The sequence below is a fragment of the Ranitomeya variabilis genome, chromosome 2, assembly GCF_051348905.1.
Source record: "Ranitomeya variabilis isolate aRanVar5 chromosome 2, aRanVar5.hap1, whole genome shotgun sequence".
NCBI classification, from domain to species: domain Eukaryota; kingdom Metazoa; phylum Chordata; class Amphibia; order Anura; family Dendrobatidae; genus Ranitomeya; species Ranitomeya variabilis.
The window spans coordinates 234167920-234190182 of record NC_135233.1 but is presented as its reverse complement, the minus strand read 5'-3'; the positions used below and the strand labels follow the sequence as shown (position 1 = coordinate 234190182).

Here is a 22263-nt window from a genome sequence, read left to right as displayed (position 1 = left end):
ACCATCTCTAGGGTTTACAGAGAATGGTCCGAAAAAGAAAAAAAATCCAGTGAGCGGCAGTTCTGTGGGCGGAAATGCCTTGTTGATGCCAGAGGTCAGAGGAGAATGGGCAGACTGGTTCGAGCTGATAGAAAGGCAACAGTGACTCAAATCGCCACCCGTTACAACCAAGGTAGGCCTAAGAGCATCTCTGAACGCACAGTGCGTCGAACTTTGAGGCAGATGGGCTACAGCAGCAGAAGACCACACCGGGTACCACTCCTTTCAGCTAAGAACAGGAAACTGAGGCTACAATTTGTACAAGCTCATCGAAATTGGACAGTAGAAGATTGGAAAAACGTTGCTTGGTCTGATGAGTCTCGATTTCTGCTGCGACATTCGGATGGTAGGGTCAGAATTTGGCGTAAACAACATGAAAGCATGGATCCATCCTGCCTTGTATGGAGCATCTTTGGGATGTGCAGCCGACAAATCTGCGGCAACTGTGTGATGCCATCATGTCAATATGGACCAAAATCTCTGAGGAATGCTTCCAGCACCTTATTGAATCTATGCCACGAAGAATTGAGGCAGTTCTGAAGGCAAAAGGGGGTCCAACCCGTTACTAGCATGGTGTACCTAATAAAGTGGCCGGTGAGTGTATATATATATATATATATATATATAATAGCTTTGTTGCCGTAAAAGGAGGGGGGCCCAGACACAATTCCCGCACAGGGGCCCCAAGCTGTCTGTGTCCACCCCTGCACACACTGTAGATGACATCGCACACTGTACACTCCCTGACAGAAGTTATGTCGCTTATCCATGTTATGGACGTAAAAGCTTATAACCTGACGTTAAATTCATCCATTGGTTGTATAAATTATTCTTTTGAAAGCTGAAACCCTCCGAAATGTGGTTTAGGTTAAGAAAATAAATTGGCATCAATGCAGAAATATTGATCAGTTAATGGACAAAGAATGGTCAATTTTGGCAATACAAAAGTTTTGTCGCCCACAGAAAGTAATGTGATATTCAAACAAATAATTAACTTAAAATACAAATATATGTTGCATAACATTGGTGAATGAAGTGGTGCTATTATATTCATATTTAATATTTTGTGTGACTTCCATGAGCTTGAAGGACTGCGTCCATGCAGTTCAACAATAATTCATACAATTTATTAATGAAGTCATCAGGAATAGCAGAGTGCAGTCTTACATGCCTCCCAGAGTTCATCTAGATTCCTTGGTTTTGTCTTCCAAGCTTCCTCTTTCATCCTACCCCAAACATGCTCAATGATGTTCACGTCTGGTAACTGGGCTGCCCAGTCTTTGAGCACCTTGATCTTTTTTGCCTGGAGGAACTTTGTTGTAGAGATGGATGTTTGAGATGGAGCACCATCCTGCTGCAGAATTTGACCCCTTTTATGATTTAGAATAGAAGAGGTAGCTAATACTTCTTGATATTTTAGGCTATTGATATTGCCTTCCACCTTGCAAATGTTTCGCACACCCCCATACTGAATGTAACTCCAGACCATGATCTTTCCACCACCAAATTTAACTGTTTTCAGGGTGTATTTTGGATCCATACGGGCTCCAGTAGGTCTTGTGCAGTATTTGCGGCGGCTGAGGTGTAATTCTACTGAAGAGAAATCCACCTTCTGCCACTTTTTCAGAGTCCATCTGCTTAGCAGGCTGTGGGACTTTGCAAATGCCACACGTTGTTTTATTTGCCTTTTGTTTAGTGCTGGCTTCTGGGCACTGATTCGACCATGGAGGCCATTTCGAGACAGAATCCTACAAACTGTTCTAGTTGACACAGGGACTTGAGGTAACCAGGCCCGTTGGAGCTCTGCTGCAGTGGAAGAGGGGCTTGCTTTGGATTTTCTAACCAACAAATTTTCCTCCTGAGCAGTTGTCTTGAGGGGGTCTGCCGGACCTGGGCTTGTCAAACACATCTCCAGCCTCTTCAAATCTTTTTTTTTTAATTCTTTTACTTGACGCTGAGAAACATTAAAGGTGCCAGCCACCTCTGCAGTGGATCTGGTCTTCAGCCTCTTGATAATCCAAGCTTTGGTCGCAGGGTGGATTTTTGGCATGTTGTCAGAGCTCAAGCTGCAGTTCAAGTGAAGGTCTGGGGTGCTGGGTTTCTTTTTATACACACACACTAATTAACTGATCATTTATTAAGCAAAGGTGAGGATGTAAACTAAGATTGGGTGGACTATATGACCAGGCGACAAAACTTTTGTCTTGCCAAAATCTGACCATTCTGTGCCCATTAACTGATCAATATTTCTGCATTGATGCCAATTTATTTTCTTAACCTAAACCACATTTCGGAGGGTTTCAGCTTTCAAAAGAATAATTTATACAATCAATGGATGAATTTAACGTCAGGTTATAAGCTTTTATATACATAACATGGATAAGCGACATAACTGCTGTCAGGGAGTGTTGATGACCTCACACACTGCACATCACACACTGTAGATGACATCACATAGTATACATCACACACACTGTAGATGACATCGCACACTGCACATCACACACAGACATTGTAGATGACATCACACACAGTAGATGGCATCACACAGTATACATCACACACTGCACATCACACACTATAGATGACATCACACACTGCACATCACACACTGTAGATTACATCACACACTATAGATGACATCACACACTGCACATCACACACTGTAGATTACATCACACACTAGATGACATCACACAGTATACATCACATACTGTAGATGACATCACACACTGCACATCACACACTGTAGATGACATCACACACTGCACATCACACACTGTAGATGACATCACACACTGCACATCACACACTGTAGATGACATCACACACTGCACATCACACACTGTAGATGACATCACACACTGCACATCACACACTGTAGATGACATCACACACTGCACATCACACACTGTAGATGACATCACACACTGCACATCACACACTGTAGATGACATCACACACTGCACATCACACACTGTAGATGACATCACACACTGCACATCACACACTGTAGATGACATCACACACTGTAGATGACATCGCACACTGCACATCACACACTGTAGATGACATCGCACACTGTAGATGACATCACACACTGCACATCACACACTGTAGATGACATCACACACTGTAGATGACATCGCACACTGCACATCACACACTGTAGATGACATCGCACACTGTAGATGACATCCCACACTGCACATCACACAGTGTAGATGACATCACACACTGCACATCACACTGTAGATGACATCGCACACTGTAGATGACATCGCACACTGCACATCACACACTGTAGATGACATCGCACACTGTAGATGACATCGCACACTGCACATCGCACACTGTAGATGACATCGCACACTGCACATCGCACACTGTAGATGACATCGCACACTGCAGATCACACACTGTAGATGACATCGCACACTGCACATCGCACACTGTAGATGACATCCCACACTGCACATCACAGTGTAGATGACATCACACACTGCACATCACACACTGTAGATGACATCGCACACTGTAGATGACATCGCACACTGCACATCGCACACTGCACATCGCACACTGCACATGACATCGCACACTGCACATCGCACACTGCAGATCACACACTGTAGATGACATCACACACTGCACATCGCACACTGTAGATGACATCGCACACTGCACATCACACACTGTAGATGACATCGCACACTGTAGATGACATCGCACACTGCACATCACACACTGCACATCGCACACTGTAGATGACATCGCACACTGCACATCGCACACTGTAGATGACATCGCACACTGCAGATCACACACTGTAGATGACATCACACACTGCACATCGCACACTGTAGATGACATCCCACACTGCACATCACAGTGTAGATGACATCACACACTGCACATCACACTGTAGATGACATCACACACTGTAGATGACATCGCACACTGCACATCGCACACTGTAGATGACATAGCACACTGCACATCACACACTGTAGATGACATCGCACACTGTAGATGACATAGCACACTGCACATCACACACTGTAGATGACATCGCACACTGCACATCGCACACTGTAGATGACATCGCGCACTGCACATCGCACACTGTAGATGACATCGCACACTGCAGATCACACACTGTAGATGACATCGCACACTGTAGATGACATCGCACACTGCACATCACACACTGTAGATGATATCACACACTGTAGATGACATCGCACACTGCACATCACACACTGTAGATGACATCGCACACTGTAGATGACATCCCACACTGCACATCACACAGTGTAGATGACATCACACACTGCACATCACACTGTAGATGACATCACACACTGTAGATGACATCGCACACTGCACATCGCACACTGTAGATGACATCGCACACTGTAGATGACATCCCACACTGCACATCACAGTGTAGATGACATCACACACTGCACATCACACTGTAGATGACATCACACACTGTAGATGACATCGCACACTGCACATCGCACACTGTAGATGACATCGCACACTGCACATCACACACTGTAGATGACATTGCACACTGTAGATGACATCGCACACTGCACATCGCACACTGTAGATGACATCGCACACTGCACATCGCACACTGCAGATCACACACTGCAGATCACATCGCACACTGTAGATGACATCGCACACTGCACATCACACAGTGTAGATGACATCACACACTGTAGACTAAATTGCACACTGCACATCGCACACTAGATTACATCTCACACTGCACATCGCACACTGTAGATGACATCGCACACTGTAGATGACATCGCACACTGCACATCACACACTGTAGATGACATCACACACTGTAGATGACATCACACACTGTAGATGACATAACACACTGCACATCACACACTGTAGACATCACACACTGCACATCACCCACAGTAGACATCACAGTGTAGATGACGTCACACACTGCACATCACACACTGCAGATGACATCACACACTGTAGATCGCACACTGCACATCATACACTGTAGGTGACATCACCCACTCTACATCACACTGTAGGTGACATTGCACACTGCACATCGCACACTGTAGATGACATTGCACACTGCACATCGCACACTGTAGATGACATCGCACACTGTAGATGACATCGCACACTGTAGATGACATCGCACACTGTAGATGACATCGCACACTGTAGATGACATCGCACACTGTAGATGACATCGCACACTGTAGATGACATCGCACACTGCACATCGCACACTGTACATCGCACACTGTAGATGACATCGCACACCGTAGATGACATCGCACACTGTAGATGACATTGCACACTGCACATCGCACACTGTAGATGACATCGCACACTGTAGATGACATCGCACACTGCACATCGCACACTGTAGATGACATCGCACACTGTAGATGACATCGCACACTGCACATCGCACACTGTAGATGACATCGCACACTGCACATCGCACACTGCAGATCGCACACTGTAGATGACATCGCACACTGTAGATGACATCGCACACTGTAGATGACATCGCACACGGTAGATGACATCGCACACGGTAGATGACATCGCACACCGTAGATGACATCGCACACCGTAGATGACATCGCACACCGTAGATGACATCACACACTGTAGATTAGAGGTGTCAAACTGCATTCCTCGAGGGCCGCAAACAGGTCATGTTTTCAGGATTTCCTTGTATTGCACAGGTGATAATTTAAAGGGCCACTGTCACCCCCCTCCAGCCGTTATAAACTAAAAGAGCCACCTTGTTCAGCAGTAATGCTGCATTCTAACAAGGTGGCTCTTTTAGTTTTAGGTTTTAGTATACCCCAAATAACGCGATTTGATACTTAGCCATAATTGGTGTCTCTAGCCACGTAGGCTGCTCCTCCCTCCCCAGCTCGAAACGCTCCTCTGCCGTCACTCACATCTTCTTGGTCTTTCTGCGCCGCCCCCTCAGCGCTGTTTACGTTTTCAAACCGGCGCCTGCGCTGTGTAGTACTGTTCTGCGCAGACGCAGTAAGCTCTGGCCGTCTGCCGTCCAAGCCAGGCTTTCACACTGCGCCTGCGTGGGCAGTGCGGCCCCCACCTTTGGAATCCCCGCCCCGCACTGTGTTATGCATTATGCACAGTGCGGGGCTGGTATTCCTGGGCATGCGCACAGCGTGTTGCATCCTGTCAGCCCGGTCCCCCGCCTTACTGCTTCTGGATACAATATACAGATCATGCCTCCTCCTCCTCTAGCAATCGCCGGGCAAGAAGCAACTGTGGAAACTTGCCTGCTAGGTGGGTAAAGATCACCCCCAATTTATTATCAGATCAAGACCCATAAATAACACACCTAGACACAACACACACCACCTAGCAGGCAAGTTTCCAAAGTTGCTTCTTGCCCGGCGATTGCTAGAGGAGGAGGAGGCATGATCTGTATATTGTATCCAGAAGCAGTAAGGCGGGGGACCGGGCTGACAGGATGCAACACGCTGTGCGCATGCCCAGGAATACCAGCCCCGCACTGTGCATAATGCATAACACAGTGCGGGGCGGGGATTCCAAAGGTGGGGGCCGCACTGCCCACGCAGGCGCAGTGTGAAAGCCTGGCTTGGACGGCAGACGGCCAGAGCTTACTGCGTCTGCGCAGAACAGTACTACACAGCGCAGGCGCCGGTTTGAAAACGTAAACAGCGCTGAGGGGGCGGCGCAGAAAGACCAAGAAGATGTGAGTGACGGCAGAGGAGCGTTTCGAGCTGGGGAGGGAGGAGCAGCCTACCTGGCTAGAGACACCAATTATGGCGAAGTATCAAATCGCGTTATTTGGGGTATACTAAAACCTAAAACTAAAAGAGCCACCTTGTTAGAATGCAGCATTACTGCTGAACAAGATGGCTCTTTTAGTTTATAACGGCTGGAGGGGGGTGACAGTGGCCCTTTAATAACCTGCACAGAATGATTCCAGCACCTTGTGGAATGCTAAGGAAATCTTGAAAACACTTATGGTTTGAGGCCCTTGAGCAATGCAGTTTGACACCCCTGCTGTAGATGACATCCCACACTGCATATCACACACTGTAGATGACATAACACACTGTAGATGACATAACACACTGTAGATGACATCGCACACATCACACACTGTAGATGACATCACACACTGTAGATGACATCGCACACTGCACACATCACACACTGTAGATGACATCGCACACTGCACACACTGCACACATCACACACTGTAGACATCACACACTGTAGATGACATCACACACTGTAGATGACATCACACACTGTAGATGACATCGCACACATCACACACTGTAGATGACATCGCACACTGCACACACTGCACACATCACACACTGTAGACATCACACACTGTAGATGACATCACACACTGTAGATGACATCACACACTGTAGATGACATCACACACTGTAGATGACATCACACACTGTAGATGACATCACACACTGCACACATCACACACTGTAGACATCACACACTGTAGATGACATCACACACTGTAGATGACATCACACACTGTAGATGACATCTCACACTGCACATCACCCCCAGTAGACATCACACAGTGTAGCTGAGCCCTCCCGGTGTAGCAGCCTCCTGTGCTGTCGGTGACATTCAGTGCCGGCTGTTCCTCCTCTTCTTCTCTCCTCCCTCCTCGCTGCTCCTCCCCCTCCAGCCGATCCGCTGAACTCTCCCGGGCCGAGGCTGCCAGGAGCCGGGACTGATCGCATCCAGCGGCCGGGAGAGCCGCCCTGCAGCAGCGAGGTAAGAGGCGGCCCCGGTGGCGGCCGTGCAGGGAGGCGCCTGGTGGGGGTGCTCTGTGCCCCCCGTACACCACCCCTGGATACAAGTGGGTCCTGGGCAGCTGTGTGGTGAGAGGGTCTGCAGGGAGGCGGGAGCTCGGGGGTCCCTGCAGGGATACAATGCCCCCAGTAATAATCACCCCCCATCTCATTTTTGCTTTTCCCATTTTATCATATTGCAAAAAAAAAAAATAGTTGAATTTGTTTTGATTTGTAGCTAATAAGTGTGTGAGCGAGCAGCCCCCCAGGCCGGGCCCCCAGACCGGGCAGTGCCGACCCCTCACCGGCGGCGGCGCCCCTCCTCTCCGGCGCAGGCCTCACATTTCTCTTCTCAATTTTTTTTCCAATTTTTTTCTGATTTATTTCATTAAAGCAGCGCCACCTGCAGGAGGAGCGCCGAACACGCAGAGATTCAGCGGAAACAAACAATTATTCCCAATTATGAAAAAAAAAACTAAAACTTTCATCTTCAGCAAAGATTTTTTTTAGTCTTTTTTTTTTTTTTCTTGGGAAATGGGGGCGGGGGGTGGTTGCTTCCTTATTTCCTTTGGATGGGGGACAATACATTCCTTCTGCATTTTTCTTTTTTCTGCAATCAAAATCTTTTAATTTTTTTTTTACCTTTTACATAAAATCTCTAGTTTTTTTTTTAATTTTTATTATTTCTTTAGAGGCTAAAATGTTCTCCTTTTGGGTGTCGTGCTCAGGATAGATGTGTGCAGTGCAGTATTTTTTTTTTCCTAGCCAGGGAAGAGAAATATGAAATTTTCAATTATTTCTGCCCAGATGAAGAGCAGCTAAATGCTCCCATCCCTGATGTGGCCGAAGGCGACGGACGGTGCCATCCTGGCTGGTGAGAGGGCGACCCGGGCTTGTCTGCTCACAGGGCAACACCCAGAAACGGAACATTTTTTACATTATTGAAATCTCATTTTTTGCCAGGGGGAGACGATCGGCCTCATTTTGTCTAATTTTTTTGCTGTATACTTATTTTTGAATATTTGTTGTTTTTTATGTTTGATGGTTAAAGTGTAATTGTAGACTGATATCTGGATGCAGTTCTGGTACTGATATTGAAAAAATTATTAGGATTTTTATAATGCAAGTGTAAAAAAAAAAATTCAATCTAGTGCTGTCAGAAGATCTCCAATTTCATTCAACCCATGTCCGCCATATTGAGTGAAATTTTAATTTAATTGATTGCTCATACTGGATGCAGTAGATTGATTTTTTTATATATATATATATATTTATTTTTGGGCTATTTTTTTCCTTTCAATTTTTCTTCTTTTTTAAAATTTGATTTAGATGTTTCAATTTAACGTCCCTTAAGCAACACTTTAAAACACTTGAGATCTGTAGATTCATCCTCTGCTTGCTGCATTTGAATGAAGTCAGATTTGCTTTGAGTGGTGGGTTTTTGTTTGTTTTTTTGCCTTTTTCTACCAATTATTTATAATTTAATAATTTTTGAATTAATAACAATGATTAATTTTATATAAATAAGGCTGTAATTCTAGTTCTGAATAATGGGATTTCCTTGTTTCTGGAGAACTGACTTGATGGTGCTTGGTTTTGGGGTCGTTTTGTATTTTTCTGCATTTTATTTGGAAATTTCCATGTAGAAACTCCCTCTGTGCTACATCGATGTGTTTTTCCCCTAATGGGTAGCTGAGGTGCAAGTTTTTGAAAACTTTACGAAAATCTTAAAAAATATTTTTTTTTTTTTTTTTTTTTTTAATTCCTCAATTCCAGATTTTCGCTTTTGTTTCTGGCCCTGCTCCATGCAAATGACACTGCTGTCACCTGCTCCTCCGGGAGGCCTGAGCGCTCTGGAGCCGCCATCTGCCATTTTCTCTCCGTTTATTTGATTACATTGATTTGCCGTCAATCACTTCGGCCTCAGCGCGGCTTCCTGTTATAACTTAATTAAACAAATTGGAGGACATTTTTATTCCCAAAGTTTTTTCTTTCATGATTTCTTAATCCTTTCTCCTATGTTAGAGATCGATCTGATTCCATTTATTTTGTAATTGCCGCTTGCCATATGGTAAGTGCCACATCCGGCCACCTCACCCCGGTCACTCGCTCACATCTTTCCGCCTCTGATGTATCTTCTTGTGGGCGATTCCTCACCAAGATTTGTTCAGACAGAACTTACAAAGGCATTTTTTCTAAAAAGAAAAATAAAACTTGATGGAAAAACAAATTCCTTTTTTTTTTTAAATTTATTGGAATTGTTGTTTATCATCTCACCACTAGGGGCGCTGGTTTCTAATAGCCGTGTCACCAGTCGTGTCACCACTAGGATGCTGTTTTTTAGAAATTATGTGGCCACTAGGGGCGCTGCTTTCTAATAGTCGTGTGACCTCTGGGGGCGCTGCTTTCTAATACTCGTGTGACCTCTGGGGGCGCTGCTTTCTAATACTCGTGTGACCTCTGGGGGCGCTGCTTTCTAATACTCGTGTGACCTCTGGGGGCGCTGCTGTCTAATAGTCGTGTGACCTCTGGGGGCGCTGCTTTCTAATACTCGTGTGACCTCTGGGGGCGCTGCTTTCTAATAGTCGTGTGACCTCTGGGGGCACTGCTTTCTAATACTCGTGTGACCTCTGGGGGCGCTGCTTTCTAATACTCGTGTGACCTCTGGGGGCGCTGCTTTCTAATACTCGTGTGACCTCTGGGGGAGCTACTGTCTAGTACTCGTGTGACCTCTGGGGGCGCTGCTGTCTAATACTCGTGTGACCTCTGGGGGCGCTGCTGTCTAATACTCGTGTGACCTCTGGGGGCGCTGCTTTCTAATACTCGTGTGACCTCTGGGGGAGCTACTGTCTAGTACTCGTGTGACCTCTGGGGGCGCTGCTGTCTAATACTCGTGTGACTTCTGGGGGCGCTGCTGTCTAATACTCGTGTGACCTCTGGGGGCGCTGCTGTCTAATACTCGTGTGACCTCTGGGGGCATTGGGTCTGTGTAAATCTTATGACCACTAGTAGCGCTGTTTCTGGACACTTGAGCACAGTGAGCACCAGTTTCTGGCCTCTGGGTGCTTTCATATATATTGTACTAAGCTTTGACGTATTTCATAAAATCCACTGGTGTCCACACAGGTTAGTAGTTTTCTTAAAGGAGCCGTCCACTTTGAGCAATCTCTTGTAGTTATCTATTCCCACTGCTTGAAGCTCCAGTGAACAGCTCTGATCTATGGGGGAATCCAGCAGCAGGTGTGCGATTCTCCTGCAGCGCCACCACATGGGAAATGAAGTATTGCACATGTCTCCAGAGTTATGGAGAAGCCCCTCACTCTTAGGCTATTAGACAGTGATCCTGATCAGAATCTCCCCTTGTGATATGTAATATTTCCGTGTATATCTGTGTTTTTGTACCGTCTTGATATGGATTGATATAACACGTTGGCCCATTTAGCACCCAGCAATGTAGATTCCCCTGCAGGATTGACCCCTCCGCTTGGCACAGAGCCCCGCCATTGGTCAGGATCATAGGTGATACCTCTGTGTGTAATCTCCTGTTACGACCACAAGTGTCCAGTGGGCGGCACTCTTATGTGCTTTGTACTGGGCTCTCACTAACCCCATCCACTCTGAGTGCCAGTTGTACCATCCAATCCAAAGACTCGTACAGACATCATGCAGGTGGGAGGAGTTAGCAGTGTTCAGCACAGAAAGTCCAGGACTCTTCACACACGAGGACCGCCCCCTGGACTCTTGGGAGGGATGAAACCTGATGAATTGACTGTGCACATATATATGTTTCCACTGCTCTCCCCTTCACCTGTATGTTGTGATGAGTTGTTTTATGGGGTCAATTAGGCTGACAGACCCCCTTTAGGGCACGAATACATAGTAGCAGTTGGTCTAGAAATCTACTCCTGCCTTTCTTTGGCTGTTTTATTTATTTATCAGTACATTTTGGAGGAGGAATGTAATCATTTTGTGATGATGTTTATGATGAGGTTTGCATGTACTAGTAACAAATGAGTCGCCAGCAGCACAGAGCATTTCAGGAGAGGGGTGTGCTTATGTTATACATTGCTGTGACCTGAGCCACTTCTGATGATGAGGTAGGACATGGCTGTATATGACCGGGGCAGCTTTCTGGTAAGAGAAGAGGCGGACACAGACTGGTAGTGGTAGAGGCAGGATCGCAGCAGCACAGAGCATTTCAGGAGATGATGTTAAAGGATGTGCAAAACCAAAGTGTTTTGCAGCAATTCTGAAACATCACAGCAGCCTGAGGATAGGCCCATAATGATCAGAGGGGCTCCAGCAGCACAGAGTATTTCAGTAGGGAGTGCAATATGCAAATTTGGTCCCTTTGGGACAGAAGAAAACATTTCTTTCCATCCTGCAGTCTCTTTCTGGTTGTCGATGAATGCGGCCTTTCTTCTCGTTCGTGATAACAAGTTGCGTAAAAATATTTAATACTCTAAATTCTTTAGAAAAATATTTTCTCTGGAAATATCGGCGCTGAGAGATGTTCAGAAATGCCACAGAGGATCTCCATGTCCTTGGTGCCTGCTACAAGACGTGGCTGCCACATACCCGCCACATACCCGGACGAGGAGGGAGTGTATTTTTTGCCTTAAAGGGCCCCTCCCCCAACTTTGAGGCCAGATAACGGCCCCAGGATCTAGTGACTGGGTCACTTTTGTCTTGTATATCTGGGTGTAATCTAATGAAGCCCCATGATTGTGTTCTCTGGCGCAGGATGTTTTGGTTGGAGCTTTCCAAAGATTGCGATCTCACTTTATTTATTTTATTTTTTATTAATTTTTACTCTTGCTGCCAAATCCCGCTTCGGCTCAGTGTCAGGTGGTTCTGTAAAGTTTTATTTTCCTTTTGTAGACGGGGCAATCAAATTTAAATTTTCCATTCAATTAATGGCTCACATCCCCACCCCCCATAAAAAATGTATAGAAAATATGTAGATGAAATTGTAGTTTTTTTTTCCACACCCAAAATCTCATTTCATCCATGGCACCGTGTGTAAGGCTGTATCAGACGTGTAGGGCTTAGCAGAATTTCCGTCCAATGGAATGGGGAATTGATAAATGCGGTGGTCTACTGACCCGAGTTATCGTAACAGAACCGGTCTTGGTCATCTTGGAAAAATTTGACAATTTCTTTGGCAAGGGGGTGGGGGAGACATATTTAAAATGAAAAAAGTAATCTTTTAAAGTAATAAAGCAAATAATTCACCACTGAATGATGCCGTTCGTCCCTCTTTGGGTCCCTCGCTTGTCTCTATGCTTTCTGCTTGGTTTAGACAGGTGATGGCTGCAGCAGTGACGCCTGGTTGGGACGGTCCATGTCCATGCTCAAACAATTCATTGAAATAGTAGAAAGCGATTATTGCTCGGTTGATTGTAAACTTTTGGAAACAAATATAAAAGGCTGATCAAACCCCCATAACTGAGCCCTGATGACCCCAAATGTGAGCTCTTTAGTCCATCGCAGAAGCCTCTCCATGGAACATTGGAGCCGGATGACCTAATGTCTCATTCACATCATTACATTGTGTTTACTAAACAAACAAAGGAAAATGAAATCTCCAGAAACCACGTCCGCCATTCATCTTCCCCTGTAAAGTAGCGGAGCGAGGAGAGGTCAGATTTATGGGTTTTTATAAACTGAGCCACACAAATCCGGTTCTGTTCTGCATCCGTAGTTGTTAGCTGGTTTATAAGCTTATGTAAAAATACTATGGCCGTATGTTTTTTACATGCAAGTTAGAAAAAAAAAGTTCTTATTCTTTTCATGATTACGTTGGAGGAGATGGTAACTGACAGTGTTGGACATTGGAGGCGGTCTATTATGTAATAAAGGGTGACGTATATCCATTTGTCACCTGTCCACATGATGGGTGTCTAGCAGATCCCCTCCGATCACAAGAATGGGAGCGGAAGTTGGACCTGCTCAAAACTCTTTATTTCCTTTTGAGCAATAGGGAGAACAGGAGTCTGACCTCCAGCAATCTTATATTTGACAAATCAGACTACATAGGGTGTTTTAGTCTGTTACCATGGAGACACATACACCTGAATAGGAGCTGTAGATACAAAAGTAGGAAATAAGTAAATCTAGACCCTGTAATACAGAGACAGTGAAAATACTGTAAAGTTTCTCAGCCAGTAATAGGGGTAATATGAACTTACTTCCCCCCACAAAACATTGGGGGAAAGCTATGCTCCCTCCGACCACTGAACAGGGGACCCTAGCGGTAAAGCTTGTAGCGGCACTGACGACCAATGCCGACAACACCATCACTTAGATTTAGCTCACTTCCCTTTCTCACGAGGAGGCGGTGACACTTTTTCACTTTAGTGAACAAAGCCTGTCCCTATTTCATCAGTACTAAGAAAATTCAAGTCCGAGCGACATGGATTCTGTTATTTTTGTCCTGGAATTTTCAGTTTTTATTGCATTTTTTTATGCCCTTTTCATTGGAATTCCTTCCAGATATCAAACATGCGATTTATCAGATTGAAGGTTGTCGGCTCGCCGGTCTTTTCTGGTAACTGATGACTGGACAACAGGACGTTCTTTACGTCTTTCTCATCCTTTACAATTTTTTTTGGGGGGGTTTAGAAGGTTTACATTGTTGAACAAATAGGATTTTTTTTATTTTCCATCTTTTCCTCATCAGCTCAGTCCAGGGGAAATAAATCATTTTCTGTGATTCTATGGCAAACAATTTCAGGAGAATAACACCCTAATAAATTTCAGATCCAGTTTCTACGACCGCAGCGAAACAGCCGCGTGGAGTTATAAAATGCCTATTATTTTCTGGATGCAATACCCAGGAGAACTTGAAAAACCTGAAGACCCTTTTGAAAATGAAGGGGGAAAAAAAAGAATTTTAAACAAATAATTTTACATAAATTATTTTTTACCTTTCTGTACAATGTTACTGTTATGTGCAGTTGTCTAAAAGTATTTGACACTTTTTGAATATTTCTCTTTTTTTTGTCTTTCCCACAACTTCTGTCTAATTACAAGTCACTGTCCTTTAGCTGTTATATACATTTCGGTTAGGGAATTTTATTATACCAGTTCATGACACCCAAAGACCTGAAGAGTTTACTTATGTCTGTGACAGTCGGCACAATTTGTAATTAATTTATCAAGAATGGAGGAATTTTTTTTATTTGTGGTTTGTTGCCCAGGTGATCAGCCACTTTTGCTGTCTGTGAGTCGTGCCCCATAACTAGTGACATAAACTATTGGAACTACTATGAGCCGGCCGGCCACAGGAGTGATGAAAAGTGACAAGACTGTGTCCAGATCCCGGCAGATGTTTTTCAAAACTTTTTCTTTTCTGAAGTATATTAACCTGTGGCGTTCCGAAACTGGAAATGAGTTGTCAGGTTCGGCTGCAGGTCTGTTCTCTGCCGTCTCTGCACTCCACACAGTTACATCCTAGGTGGCACAGACTCCGAACAATTACAGGGCAAAAATAGATCACGTCAAGTGCATGGCGTTGGCGTTCAAAGGCTTCATTGTGCCGCACTCAGGATTAATGTAACAAATTGTCATGGAAAATTAAAAGAAAAAAAAAAAAAAAAAAGTTAAATTTGGAATATGTGTAAACTTGGCTGAAGACCAGGACTCTCGAACATGTTCCACACGAGCTGCTAAGTCTCTCAAGTCCCTGCATGGAAATAAAATCGGATCCGTTCTGAAAAAGCTCAGATTATTTTGGCTCTTAGAATATTGATAGATCAGAGGTGTTTATGGCCGGCCACTGCCAGGGAGTCACATTCACTGAAATATTCAGTTCTCCAATGTAGAAAGGAGTACAACGTTTAAAACATACGGTATATATGAACTACGGTATATATATTTTTTTAACCGCATCAGTTAACAAGAAATTTTTGCTTCACTTTGACATTGCTGTCAAATTCTGCTTCCCTTTCTTTTGTTTTTCATTATATATTTTATCTTTTAAATCTCTTATTTTTTTCATCTCTATGTATTATTTATTTATTTTTTTATTAAATTGACGGTGATATCCACCAACTATGGCTGTGTTTCGATATTTCATTTTGAGGAGGAAAGATTTTTTTGATGTCTCCAGGTAATTGAGTATTTTCTTACCATCGCAGACTCTTTGCAGAACAGACTGATTGGAACAGAACTTGACCCTGTCACCAACGATTATATTTGCAATTTTGCACACACAAAAAAAGAAAAAATTACTTGTGAAGACAAACCAATCTTCTGTCCTGTTAATCACAAAGCTGGGGATTATGGGTAATAATTTGGACATTCATCTATTCAGTCATGGCTTTTATTACAGAGGTAATGCATTTGCGGAAGGACTAGAAGTATGAGAAAGTCACTAACACACACAAGAGCAATGGCTGATATTGGAGCCATTACAGACCCCAAAGTTGGATGTTAACTCTTTTGGATGCTGCTATGGCAGCCATATTGGATGCAATACTAAAACTATCCATGAGCAAGCAGTTTTTATTGGCAGAGTTGATGTCACGACTCAGTTGTTGGGTGTCCTGGTACCAGGGGCACCTTCCCTGACCCTAATGCTAGGGGTGCAGTAGCTCGCCCTGTTCCCCGGATTACTTCTGATCGTGAAGATGCCAGGGCCACGTACCTTGGCTTAGCTCCTGAATCCACACTCAGTGTGTACCCTTCCCCCACACAGGGAAGAGGGGAGTAGTAGTGTACTGTAATACACTAGCCAGACTAACAAGATAATACGAACAGAGATAAAGGAAAATACCAATCATACAAATATACTCACATGAACAACAGCAGTAAACAGGGAGTGGAGGATGGGGTTAAACCAAAGTAGGAGAAGAAAGGGAATTATCACACACTCAAAACCTAGCAACAGTCACAGATAAATTCACCAAACGCCTTCTCCAATAACAACCAACAACAACCTCCAGCCATGCAACATAAGCCACTCTGACAATGAGTGCTAGCCAGGGCCCAGAAAATATAGGAGATGGGAGTGGCTAACAGTGCACAGCTGAGAGCTAAGCTTCCTGGAGCTTTCAACTGAGCAGATTAACCCCTGCACTGCTAAAATAAATTTTTACCTTTTAATATGAAGGTGAAGTGCTTCTAATCCGTGCAGATGTAGGAGAAATCGGACGCTGCGGTGTTCTGGGTCCTCTGTCGCGGTATACCCGTGACAGTACCCCTCCTTCTACAAGGAGCCACTGGAACCTCAGAACCAGGTTTATCAGGGTATGCCACTTGAAAGACCGGATAAACCTGGCTGCATGGACGTCAGATGTTGGTACCCACATCCTCGCTTCAGGACCATATCCCTTCCAATGTACCAGATACTGAAGCGACCAACGAACTAAGCGAGAATCAACTATTTTGGCCATTTAAAATTCCAAATTTCCATCCACAATGACGAGATGGTGGTAGTGGAGATGGTACAGAGGACACAACATATTTTTTGAGTAGACATCGATTAAACACATTATGGATCCTAAAAGTGGGCCGCAAAGCAAAGAGGAATGCTACGGGATTGACGACGGTCACAATTTTATTGGGACCGATGACCTGAGGCCTATTTTCCAAGTGGGAAGCTTTATATTAATATTCCTTGAGGAACTCCTTGCCACACAGACATAATTGATGATGAAAATCGTTCTCCAGGTATTCCAGAAGAATGATTCGATTCCTAACCTATCCTATCTACCAGTAAACTCATGACAATGATTATTTCCCACAAATTCAGCTATAGGTACCTTATATACTCGAGTATAAGCCGACCCGAGTATAAGCCGACCCCCCAATTTTGCAACAAAAAACTGGGAAAACTTATTGACTCGAGTATAAGCCTAGGGTGGAAAAAATGCAGCAGCTACCGGTATATGTCAAAAATAAAAATAGATACCAATAAAAGTAAAATTAATTGAGACATCAGTAGGTTAAGTGTTTTTGAATATCCATATTGAATCAGGAGCCCCATATAATGCTCCATGCAGTTCCTTATGGCCCCATAGATGCCCCATATAATGCTCCATGCAGTTATGGCCCCATAGATGCCCCATATAATGCTCCATGCAGTTATGGCCCCATAGATGCCCCATATAATGCTCCATGCAGTTATGGCCCCATAGATGCTCCATATAATGCTCCATGCAGTTATGGCCCCATAGATGCCCCATATAATGCTCCATACAGTTATGGCCCCATATAATGCTCCATGCAGTTATGGCCCCATATAATGCTCCATACAGTTATGGCCCCATAGATGCTCCATATAATGCCCCATATAATGCTCCATGCAGTTATGGCCCCATAGATGCCCCATATAATGCTCCATGCAGTTATGGCCCCATAGATGCCCCATATAATGCTCCATACAGTTATGGCCCCATAGATGCTCCATATAATGCCCCATATAATGCTCCATACAGTTATGGCCCCATAGATGCTCCATATAATGCCCCATATAATGCTCCATACAGTTATGGCCCCATAGATGCCCCATATAATGCTCCATGCAGTTATGGCCCCATAGATGCTCCATATAATGCCCCATATAATGTTCCATGCAGATATGACCCCATAGATGCCCCATATAATGCTCCATGCAGTTCTTTATGGCCCCATAGATGCTCCATACAGCATTGTGCCACATGTAATGCTGCTGCTGCTGCAATAAAAAAAAAAAATCACATACTCACCTCTCATCGCTGCCCGCTGCTCCTCAGCGTCCCGTCTCTCCGCACTGAGTGTTCAGGCAGAGGGCGGCGCGCACACTAATGCGTCATCGCGCCCTCTGACCTGCAGTCACAGCAAGAGGACGGGAAGACGGAGCGGCACCCGGCGACTGGAACGCGGACAGGTGACGATGAAATACTCACCTGGTCCCGGCGCTCCTGACGCTGTCCCTGCCTGTCCCATGGTACCGCAGCTTCTTCCTGTAATGAGCAGTCACTGGTACTGCTCATTACAGTAATGAATATGCGTCTCCGCCCCTATGGGAGTGGAGTCCATATTCATTACTGTAATGAGCGGTACCACGTGACCGCTGAATAAAGGAAGAGCTGCAGCGAGGGAGACCATGGGACAGGCTGGGACAGCGTTAGGAGCGCCAGGAGCAGGTGACTACGCGACAGTCCTCTCTCCCCCTCACCCGCCGACCGCCGCCGCCGAACATGACTCGAGTATAAGCCGAGAGGGGCACTTTCAGCCCAAAAATTTGGGCTGAAAATCTCGGATTATACTCGAGTATATACGGTAAGTAGGTTACCCAATCCTCCTGAATCTCAGGCACAAAACACCTAAGATAATTCTCAAGATTCTGGTTAACCCGTTCAATATGCACTTTAGACTACAGATGAAATGCTATAGAGAACAACAGGTGGATCCCCAAACGAGTGCAGAACGCCCTCCAAAATGTGAAAATAAACTGCACCCCACAGTCAGAAACAATATCGGTAGGGATCCCATGTAATTTTACTATCTAACTGATGAAAATTTGCGCCAAGATTTTGGCGTTAGGTAAAGCGGCTAGCTCAATAAAATGTGACATTTTGCTGAATCTGTCCACCACCACCAAAATTACAGTATTTACCTAAAAAAATATTTAGAATTGAGAGTCCTCAGTCGTTGATACCTTTTAAGGCTATGTGCACACGTTAACACGTTAAGGAAAATGTGCAGAATTTTCCTTAACAAAACTTTTTCTGCAGGAGATCCGCATGCGTTTTTTGCGGATTTTTCACGTTTTTTTCCAGAGCTTCCCAATGCAATAAATAGCGGCAAAAACAAGAAAAATCCGCAAAATTAATGAACATGCTGCTTTTTTTACCGCGATGCTTTTTTTTTTCGCTAAAAAAAATGCAGCATGTGCACAAAAATTGCAGAATGCATTAAAAATGATGGGGTGCTTATGTATGCGTTTTTTTAGCTTTTTTTTTGGGGGGGGGAAACGACCAAAAAACGCAAAAAATCCTGAACGTGTGCACGTAGCCTTAATGGCTAACGGAAGAGATGGTAACAAATTGCAAGCTTTCGAGACTACGCAGGTCCCTTCATCAGGCGTAGACTAATACAAATTCTGAAAAAACACATATTTCTGCACAATACAGCCCAGAAATAATGCCATAGATAAGACAGGTGACTTGAAGCAGAACTACCATTATGTGAGAGTACTAAAATGTTTATGTCCATAAATATTGGAACCGTTCATAGATAAGAAGTGTGAATGTTCTATTGTTCTCTGATTGGGGTCTGGTTCTGTTATGATGACCCCACATGGTCTGAGGAGCAAATTCCTTAATTGATGTAAAAAGACATAAATCCATGTGACACATTCATTCCTGCACTGTGTGTCAAAGGTCATCATCAGCTTATATTCCCAGACTCTTCTGTCTCTGAGATTTGAAGTTACCTTTTAATACAAGTAATCTCATGTCCATAATTCTGTGATCCGGGAGTAAAAAATGTATTGCCATAGGTAGATCCATTCTTTTTTCTCTTATTGTATGGCAGTGAGAATTCATTCTTGTTCTAAGCTTTTGCCCTGTCTCCCCTACATACAGACCCCCAGTTGGACATTTAGTACAAATAATTAGGTACACCACATTAGAAGTGACGCAGCTGAAAGTACCTGGGATCTTGTAGTCCTGATGTGAGTTAGGGATCTTTATCTGCCTAAAACACAGTAGTGGGGGGTCTGGAAAAATGGATTGTAATCGGGCATCTTTTTGTAGTAAAGGTTGTAATTTCCGTGCAGCTCCCCTTAGCACCTCCAGATTTGGATTGCGGGTGACTACTAGAGGTACCCGGTTGTTTTCTTCTTTAGTTTTGTAATGTAGCAGGTGATTCCTTGATATTCTGGTGGCTCTTGTATTTTGTTTTTGAATTGTTCTTGCATGGTAGCGCTGATTCAAAAAAGTCTTTCTGAGGCGACCAAGGTGTTCATCCCTATCCATGGGGTTGGAACAGAGAAGATTGTATCTGATGGCTTGGCTGTAGAAAAGAGGTTTTTTTATGTGTTTTGGATGGAAACTGTCCTATGTAAGGTATGTTGGGCGGTCGATTGGCTTCTGATACAGGGATGACTCTATTTCATTTTTCTTCAGCTTAATGATGGTGTCCAACAAGTTAATTTCAGTGCTGGAGTAGTTGAGTGTTAAGTAGTGATGAGCGAGTGTACTCGTTGCTCAGTTTTTCCCGAGCACGCTCGGGTGATCTCCGAGTATTTGTTAGTGTTCGGAAATTAAGTTTTCATCACCTCAGCTGAATGATTTACAGCTATTAGCCAGGCTGAGTACATGTGGGGGTTGCCTGGTTGCTAGGGAATCCTCACATGTAATCAAGCTGGCTAGTAGCTATAAATCATTCAGCTGCCGCGATGAAAACTAAATCTCCGAGCACTAACAAATACTCAGAGATCACCTGCGCGTGCTCAGGAAAACCTGAGCAACGAGTACACTCGCTCATCACTAGTGTTAAGTTGATGGTAGGATGAAATTGATTAAACTGTTTATGGAACGTCTTTAGTTGTGGCTCAGACTTCGTCCAGATGATTAAAATATCATCAATGTAGCGGTAGTAGGCCAAAGGCCTGATGGGACATGAGGACATAAATTCACTTTCAAGCTTGACTATTAATGGATTTGCATACTGTGGGGCCGTTTTAATTCCCATTGCCATGCCAGTCTCCTGTAGATATATCTTGTCACATTCAAAGTAATTGTGGGTGAGGATGAATTTTATAAGTTTCCCCACAGAATCCGCTTCAGTCCCTGTGTTTTCCAGGAAGACTTTGCAGGCATTTAATCCATCCTGGTGTGGGATATTGGAGTACAAAGATTCCACATCCATGGTGGCCGGGATGGTTCCTTCTGGTAGAGGACCTATTGCTGATAGTTTATTCAATAGGTCAGTTGTGTCCTGAATGTAGCTGGGTGTATCCTTTACCAGTGGTTTAAGAACACCCTCTACCCATCCAGATACCTGCTCAGTAAGGCCATGTTCACACTTTGCGGTGTGCTCTGCGGGTTCTCCCGCAGCGGAATTGATAAATCTGCAGGGCAAAACCGCTGCGGTTATCCCTGCAGATTTATCGCGGTTTGTTTTGCGATTTCCACTGCGGGATTACTCCTATACTATTGATGCTGCATATGCAGCAATATGCAGCATCAATAGTAATGGTAAAAATAATAAAAATTGGTTATACTCACCCTCTGATGTCCGGATCTCCTCGGCGCTGCACGCGGTGCTCCGGTTCCAAAGATGCTGTACCGAGAAGGACCTTCGTGACGTCACGGTCATGTGACCGCGACGTCACCGCAGGTCCTGCTCGCACAGCAACCAGACCGGACGGCCGCAT

At 44.5% G+C, this 22263-nt stretch overlaps 1 protein-coding gene across 7 annotated transcripts in view; it reads left to right on the top strand.

Annotated features, from left to right (window-relative positions):
* Positions 1 to 22263, top strand: part of ZNF618 (zinc finger protein 618) — a 229253-nt gene that overhangs the window by 144462 nt on the left and 62528 nt on the right. For 3 of the 7 annotated variants that reach the window (XM_077284032.1, XM_077284030.1, XM_077284029.1), the window contains exon 1: positions 7680 to 7875. The exons of 3 other annotated variants lie outside the window; for them this stretch is intronic. The gene's annotated coding sequence lies outside the window, so the exon portion shown is untranslated. Of the gene's footprint in view, positions 1 to 7677; positions 7876 to 22263 lie in introns of those variants that run through there. One more of the 7 variants, XM_077284031.1, reaches the window with a different exon arrangement.